This window comes from Meles meles, chromosome 5 (genome assembly GCF_922984935.1).
Source record: "Meles meles chromosome 5, mMelMel3.1 paternal haplotype, whole genome shotgun sequence".
NCBI classification, from domain to species: domain Eukaryota; kingdom Metazoa; phylum Chordata; class Mammalia; order Carnivora; family Mustelidae; genus Meles; species Meles meles.
In genome coordinates, this window is record NC_060070.1 from 23,698,814 (window position 1) to 23,708,069 (window position 9,256).

The window sequence follows — 9,256 nt, forward strand, 5'->3', positions numbered from 1 at the left end:
AAAGGAAAAGGGGGAAATAAGGGACAAAATCCTATAAAATACACAGAAAACAGTTAATGAAATGTCAATAGTAATTCCCTCTATATCAGTAATTATATTAAATGTAAATGCATTAAATTCCCCCAAAGACAAAGATTGGCTCAATAGATAACATAAAACAAGAGGATCTAACTATATGCTATCTACAAAAGACCAACTTTAGATCTAAGGACACATACAGGCTGAAAGTGAAAGAATAGAAAAAAATATTCTATGCAAATGATAACCAAAAGAGAACAGAGGTGGTTATACTAATATCAGACAAAGCAGTCAATTCACCATGAAGCTATAACAATTATAAATATATAGGCAACAAATCCTATAGCACCTAAATATATGAGGCTAAAAAAGAATAGAAGAGAGACATAGATAGCAACACAATAATAGTAGGAGATTCAATAACTCACTTTTAATAACGGGTAGAACAACCAGAAGATGACTAAGGAAGCAAGATTTTAACAACAACTATAGACTAGTTGGACTTACCAGAAATAAACAGAACACTCTCCATGCATCAGCAACAGACTGCTTAGGTGCCCAGGGAATATTCTCTAGGACTGAACGCGTGTTAGGTCACAGAACAAGTCTTAAGAAAAATTTTAAAAATTTAAATCAGAGTAACTTTTGATCATAATGGAATAAAACTAGAAATCAGTAGTAAAAAGAAAAACTGGAAAGTCCACAAGTACGTAAATAGTAAACACATTCTCAAACCAGTGCTTCAAAGAAATCACAAAAGCAATTAGAAAATACCTCAAGACAGGGGCGCCTGGGTGGCTCAGTGGGTTAAGCTGCTGCCTTCAGCTCAGGTCATGATCTCAGGGTCCCGGGGTTGAGTCCTGCATCGGTCTCTCTGCTCAGCAGCGAGCCTGCCTCCCTCTCTCTCTCTCTGCCTGCCTCTGTCTACTTGTGATCTCTCTCTGTCAAATAAATAAATAAAATCTTAAAAAAAAAAGAAAATACCTCGAGACAAATTAGAATGAAAATACAATATACCAAAATTTATGGGATACAGTGCTAAGAAGTTTGTAACTATAAACCCTTACACTAAAGGAAAAGGATCTCAAATCAACAATCTAACTTCACACTTCAGGGAACCAGATAAAGAAAAACAATCTAAACCAAAGCTTGCTGAAGGAAGAAAATAAAATTTAGAGCAGAAATAAATGAAACAGACTATGGGGTGGGGGGAGTCAATAAAAACTAAGAGTTGTTCGAAAAGATCAACAGAATTGACAGACCTTAAAGAGATTAAGAAAGAAGACTCAAGTAAAATCAGAAATGAAAAAGGGGATATTACAAACAATGTAACATAAAAGTATTACAAGAAAATACTATGAACAACTCTATGCAATAAAATTGGATAATTTAGAAACATACAACCTACCAAGACTGAATCATGAAGAAACAGAAAATCTAAACAGACCTATATCTACTAAGGAGACTGAATCAGTAATCAGAAACTTCCTAACAAAGCCCAAGACCAGAGTTTCACTGGAGAATTCTACCATTTAAAGAATTAACACTAATTAACTCTTCCCAAAAATTGAAGAAGTGGGACCACTTACAAACTCATTTGGAGGCCAGCAGTATCCTGATACCAAAGCCAGACAAAGACATTACAAGAGAGGAGCTTGGGAAGATGGCGGAGTAGGAGGACCCTGAGCTCACTCTGTCCCACATTTTCAAACAGATATCTTCCACATCCAAGTCAATAAACCAGAGAATGATCTGAAGACTGGCAAAACAAATTCCACAAGTAAATACAGAGAAGAGGCTGCATCTGAAAGGTTAGGAGGGCCAGAAATGTGGAAGGAGGCTGCCCACAGGAAGGAGAAAGCTGTGTGTGCAAAGAAAACAGAGAGACAGGCCCTCATACCAGAGATCTTGCATGAGGAAGACTAATCCCCCATAACATTTGGCTTTAAAAATCAGAGGGGCTGGGGCAATTGGCTGGCTCAATCAGTAGAACGGGGGATGCTTGATCTTGGGCTCGTGAGTTTGAGCCCCACATTGGGCATAAAGCCTACTTTAAAAAAAAAATAAATAAATGAAAGCCCATAGAAGCTGAGTTCTGTGAGTTTGCAAAACCATTGGGACTTGCAAGTGTTTTATCAGATAAAGAATGAAAAAAGAGCTTCTCAAACTCAACACCCAAAGAACAAATAATTCAACCAAGAAATGGGCAGAAGACATGAACAGACATTTCTCCAAAGAAGACATAAAAATGGCCAGCAGAAACGTGAAAAAATGCTCGGCATCAGGGAAATACGATCAAAACCACAGTGAGATACCACCTCGCACCAGTCAGAATGGCTAAAATTAACAAGGCAGGAAACAATAGATGTTGGTGAGGATGCAGAGAAAGGGAAACCTTCCTACACTGTTGGTGGGAATGCAAGCTGTTGCAGATAATCTGGAAAACAGTATGGAGGTTCCTTAAAAAGTTGAAAATAGAGCTACCCTATGACCCAGCAATCACACTACTGGGTATTTACCCTAAAGATACAAATATAGTGATCCGAAGGGGCATGTGCACCCGAATGTTTATAGCAGCAATGTCCACAATAGCCAAACTGTAGAAAGAACCTAGATGTCCGTCAACAGATAAATAGACAAAGATGTATATATACACACCGGAATACTATGCAGCCATCAAAAGAAATGAAATCTTGCCATTTCCAACGACGTGGATGGAAATAAAGGGTATTATGCTGAGCGAAATAAGTCAATCAGATAAAGACAATTGTCATATGATCTCCCTGATATGAGGAATCTGAGAGGCAGAGTGGGGGGATTGGGGGGTAAGGAAGGAAAAAATGAAACAAAATGGGATCAGGAGGCAGACAAACCATAAAAGACTCTTAATCTCATTGCTAGGGTTGCTAGGGATGGGGGGTAGGGATAGGGTGGTTGGGTTATGGATATTGGGGAAGTATATGATATGGTGAGTGCTGGGAAGTTTGTAAGCCTGACGATTCACAGTCCTGTACCCCTGGGGCAAATAATACATTATATGTTAATAAAAATAACAACAACAAAAAAAGTTAAAAATAGAGCTACCCTATGATCCAGAGATTGCATTACTAGATATTTATCCAAAGATACAAATGTAGTGATCCGAAGGGGCACCTGCACCCCATTGGTTATACCAGCAAAGTCCACAATAGCCAAACTATGGAAAGAGCCCAGATGTCCATTGACAGATAAATGAATAAAATGTATATGTATATTCTATATATGTACACATGTATATGTATATTTCTATATAACAGAAAAATGTGTGCATACATACACACACATACATACCCAAATACACACACACACACACACACTGGAATAATACTCAGCCATCAAAAAGAATGAAATCTTCCATTTGCAATGATGTGGATAGAACTAGAGGATATTATGCTAAGCAAAATAAATTAGAAGAGACAACTACCATATGATTTCACTCATACGTGGAATTTAAGGAAAAAAAAAACAGATGAACATAGGGAAGGAAAAATAAAGTACGATAAAATAGAGGGAGGTAAACCATAAGAGATGCTGAACCAAAGGAAACAAACTGAGGGCTGCTGGAGGAGGTGGTGAAGGGAAAGAGAGGTAGGGGGGATGGGGTAACTGGGTGTGGGTACTGCGGAGGACACGTGATGTGATGAGTACTGGGTGTTATATGCAGTGATGAATCACTAAATTCTACCCCTGAAACTAATAACTATATGCTAGCTAAATTGAATTTAAATAAAGAATTTTTTTAAAAAGACACTGCTGAATTGTACACTTTAAAAGGGTGAATTTTATGGTATGTGAATTACATCTCAATAAAGCTCTCAAAACAAAAAAAAAGTGGGACTTGAAATGTGGAGTTTAAGTCAGCTGACTCAGCGCTGGGCAAGCCAGGAGGGCAAGTGATAGCTGGGTCACCACCCTTAAAGAGACAGCAACCTATGTAGAGAGACAACATAAAACCAGCAGTTTACACAATGCTGGGGGCAAACAGGAGACAGATCAGTTCATACTGCTTTTGGAGCATGTTGGGGTACTTCTTCAAAAACAAGGGAGCTGGTGAGCACTATTTTCCTCCCCTGTCCCCAGCATAAACATAGAACCACCTGCAGGGCTGGGACTGCACAAACACTTTCTATCTAACTGCTAGCAATGTATGACACCCACGGGTTTTCCTTAAGGACTCACCTCCTCAAAGCCTGCTAGTTCCAGCCCTGGGCCCAGGGCAAACTTTGTTAAGCTGCACGGGTGTCCTACCCAGCCACCAGGTGCACAGCTGCCCCTCCACATTGTGCCCAACTGCCACACTCTGCTCAGACGGGCATCCCCAAATACTCAATTGTGCTGGCTGACCCTGCCCAGCCTCACACCCCCACCAGGGTGCACAGCCCTCAGCCACCACAGCACTTCAGGGTCTTCAGCTTAGGACTAGTGGCCCAGCACAAATTTTGCTAACATTGGCACCCTGCTCCCAATTACCCCAGCAGGCACACTCCCTCTGAGCTGGTCTGCGTGGGTCCAACTGACACAAGAGAGAGCAAGCACAGCCCACAACAGACAGAGAGTCAGTGCAGACAATTGCATTGAAAGGAAGAGTGACTCAAGCACAACAGCAGGGCATAAGAAGCACAAAGAGGACACTCTCCTGAAATGCCAGTGATGAACATTGGTGAACAGAGGACACTGCACTGCAGGGCATTCTAGGACCTCTTTGTAAAGTCACAACTTGCAAGAGCAGAAGACACAACTGACGTTCTTAACCCACAGAAACAGATAGAGAGGCAGACAAAATGAGGAGAAAAAGTTATCCCAGATGAAAGAATAAGCCAGGCCACAGCCAGAGATCTAAGTGAAACAGATATAAATAACATTCCTGATAGGAATTTAAAGTAAGGAGCATAAGGATACTCATGAACTTAGGAGTAAAAAATATGAATGAGTTCCTTAACACAGAGATAAGGAATAATATAGCGGAGATAAAGGGCACAATAAACAAAATGAGAAATATGCTTGATGGAATGAACAGCAGGATGGAAGAAGCAGAGGAACAAATTTATGACCTAAAGACAATGTGATGGAAAGTAGTCAAGCTGAACAAAAGAGAGAGAAAAGTATTATGCAAAATGAGAACAGACTTAGGAAACTCAGTGACTACGTCAAATGTAACAATACTCACATTATAGAAGTCCCAGAAAGAGAGAAGAGGGGTAAGAAAATTTATTTGAAGAAATAATAGCTGAAAACTTCCCTAACCTGGGGAAGGAAACAGATATCCAGATCCAGAAGGCACAGAGCACACACAACAAAAATCAACAAAAGACGACCCACACCAGACATACTGTAATTAAGCTGGTAAAATATTGAGATAAAGAAAAAAAAATTAAAAGCAGCAAGACAAAAGAAGTCATTAACTTACAAGGGAAAACCCGTAAGGCTACCAGGAGAATTTTCAACAGAAATTTTGTAAGCCAGAAGGAACAGGCATGGACTGAATGGGGGAAATCTGCAGCCAAGAACACTCTATCCAACAAGGCTGTCATTCAGAATAGAAGGAGACATAAAGAGTTTCCCAAACAAACAAAAACTAAAGAACTTTATGACCATTAATCAGATCTGCAAGAAATATTAAAAGGGACTCTGAGTGGAAAGGAGGGACCAAAAATGACAGTATAGAGGTAGGAAACACAAAAAGCTATAAAAATGAATATTTCTGTAAAAAAAAAATCAGCCAAGGAACTCACAAAAGAAGTTTTAAATATAATAACATATATCTAAAACATGGGAAGGAGAGGAGAGGAGTTCAAACTCAAACAACCATCAACTTCAAAGAGATGGCTATATGGAGGAGGGGTTATATACAAACCTAATGGTAACTATATATATCAAAAAACACTAATATACGAAGAATAAAGAGAAAGAAATCCAAACATATCACTAAAGAAAATGACCAAAACATGAAAGACAAGAAAGGCTCAGAGAAAATCTTCAGAAACAACCAGAAAACAAGTAGTAAAGTGGCAATAAGTACATATCCAGCAATAATTACTTTGATGTAAATGGACGAAACACTCTAATCAAAAGACATAAGGTGGGGCACCTGCATGGCTTAGTGGGTTAAAGCCTCTGCCTTCAGCTCAGGTCATCGTCTCAGGGTCCTGAGCCCCCCATCAGGCTCTCTGCTCAGCAGGGAGCCTGCTTCCCCTTCCCTCTCTGACTGCCTCTCTGCCTGCCTCTCTGCCTACTTATGATCTCTGTCAAATAAACAAATAAAATCTTAAAAAAAAAGACATAGGGTGACAGAACGGATTAAAAAAAAATAAGACCCATCTATATGTTACCAACAAGAAACCCATTTTAGACCTAAAGACACCTGCAACTTGAAAGTTGAAAGTGAAAGGATGGAGAAACATCTATCATGTCAACGGATAGAAGGAAGGAAGGCAGAGTAGCGATTCTTATATCTGACAAAAGAGACTTTAAAACAAGGAGAGTAACAAAAGAGAAGGACACTATACACTAATAGATGGGACAATCCAACAAGAAGATACAATAGTTATAAATATTTACTCACCCAACATAGAAGTACCCAATACATAAAATGGTCAAAAAACATAAGGGAACTAATCGATAGTAATACAATAGTAGGGGATTTTAATGCCCCCTGTACCGAAATGGACAGATCATCCAAACAGAAAGTCAACAAAAAACAATGGCTTTAAATGACACACTGAAACAGACAGATTTAACAGATATATTCAGAATAGTCCATCATTAAACAGCAGAATACACATTCTTTTCAAGTGTACATGGAACATTCTAAAGAATAGATCACATATTAGCCCAGAAAACAAACCTGAATAAGTTCAAGAAGATCAAAATCACAACATGGATATTTTCTGACCACAATGCTATGAAACTAGAAGTCAACCATAAGAAAAAATCTAGACAGACCACAAATAGAGGAAGGTTAAATAACCTGCTACTAAACAATGAAAGGTAAATCATGAATAAAAGAAGAAATTTAAAAATACGTGCAGACAAATGAAAACCCAATGGTCCAAAACCTTTGAGATGTAGCAAAGGCAGTTCTAAGAGGGAAGTTTATACCAATACAGGCCTACCTCAAGAAGCAAGAAAAATCTCAAATAAAAAAATATAACCTTGCACCTAAAGGAGCTAAAAAGAGAACAACAAACAAAACCTAGAACTAGTAGAAGGAAGGAAATAATGAAGATTAGAGCAGAAATAAATTACATGCAAACTAAAAAACATAGAATGATCAATGAAACCAGGAGTTAGTTCTTTGAGGGGAAAAAAAACCACAATAAAATTGATGAAGTACTAGGCAGACTTATCAGAAAAAAAGAAAAAGGACCCAAATAAAATCACAAATGAGAAAAGAAAAATAACACTATAAAAATACCAAAAATCATAAGAGAATATTATGAAAAACTACATGCCAACAAACTCAGCAACCTAGAAGAAATTCCTAGAAACATATAAACTACCAAAACTGAAACAGGAAGAAAGAAAATTTGAATAGACTGATAACCAACAAAGACATTGAATCAGTAATCAAAAAACTCCTAAGAAACCAAAGTCTGTGACCAGACGGCTTCACAGGCAAATTCTACCAAACATTTAAAGAAGTGTTAATACCTATTCTTCTCAAACTACTACAAAATCTTAGAAAATGAAAGAAAACTTCAAAATTCATTCTATGAGGCCAGCATTAGACCAGATAAAGACATCACAAAAAAAGAGAACTACAGACCAGTATCTCTGATGAACATAGGTGTAAAAATCCTCATCAAAATCCTAACAAACTGGGGTACCTGGGTGGCTCAGAGGGTTAAGCCTCTGCCTTCAGTTCAGGTTGTGATCTCAGGGTCCTGGGATTGAGCCCCACATCAGGCTCTCTGCTCAGCAGGGAGCCTACTTCCCCCTCTCCCTCTGCCTACTTGTGATCTCTCTCTTTCTCCTTCTGTGTCAAAAAAATAAATAAAATCTTAAAAAAAAACTAACAAATCAAATTCAACAATAGGTTAAAATTTTAAAAGTCGTTCACCATGATCAAATGGGATTTATTCCTGGCTTGCAAAGATGACTCAGTATTCATAAATCAATCAACCTGATACATCACATCAATAAAAGAAAGAATAAGAACCATACGATCTTTTCAATAGATGCAGAAAAAGCATTTGACAAAGTACAACATCCACTCATGATTAAAACCCTCAACAAAGTAGAGTTACAGGGAACAAACTCAATAAAGGGTATCTATGAAAAACCCACAGTTAACATCATCCTCAATGGGGAAGAACTGAGAGCCTTTACCTTAAGCTCAGGAACAAGACACAGATGTCCACTCTCACCACTTTCATTCAACAGAGTACTGGAAGTCCTATCACAGCAATCAGACAACAAAAGAAATAAAAGACATCCAAACTGGTAAGGAGAAGTAGAACTTACACTATTTGCAGATAACATGATACTATATATAGAAAACTCAAAGACACCGCCAAAAGACTGCTAGAATTGATAAATTCAGTAAAGTTCAGGACATAAAATCAATCTACAGAGATCTGTTGCATTTCTAAACAACAATAATGAAGGAGCAGAAAGGGAAATTAAGAAAACAATTCGATTTACAATTGCACCAAAAATAATAAGTTACCAAGGAATAAACCTAACCAAAGACAAGAAAGACCTGTACTCTGAAAACCATAAAACATTGATTAAAAAAATTGAAGTAAACAGGATGCCTGGGTGGCTCAATTGGTTAAGCTGCTTCCTTTCACTCAGGTCACGATCCCAGGGTCCTGGGATCGAGTCCCGCATCAGGCTCCTTGCTTGGTGGGGAGCCTGCTTCTCTCTTGGCCCCTGCCTGCCTCTCCACCTGCCTGTGCTCTTTCTCTGTCTCCTTCTCTCTCTCAATCTCTGACAAATAGATAAATAAATAAAATATTTTTTAAAAAATTAAAAATTTAAAAATTGAAGTAGATACAAAGAAATGGAAAGACATGCCAAGTTCATGGATTAGAAGAATATTTTTAAAATGTCTATACTACCCAGGGCACCTGGATGGTGCAGTCAGTTGAGCATCTAACCTGGTTTAGGCTTAGGTCATGATCTGAGTGTCATGGAACTGAGCCCAATGCCGGGCTCTGTGGTCACTTCAAGTCTGCTTGGATTCTCTCTCCCCTCT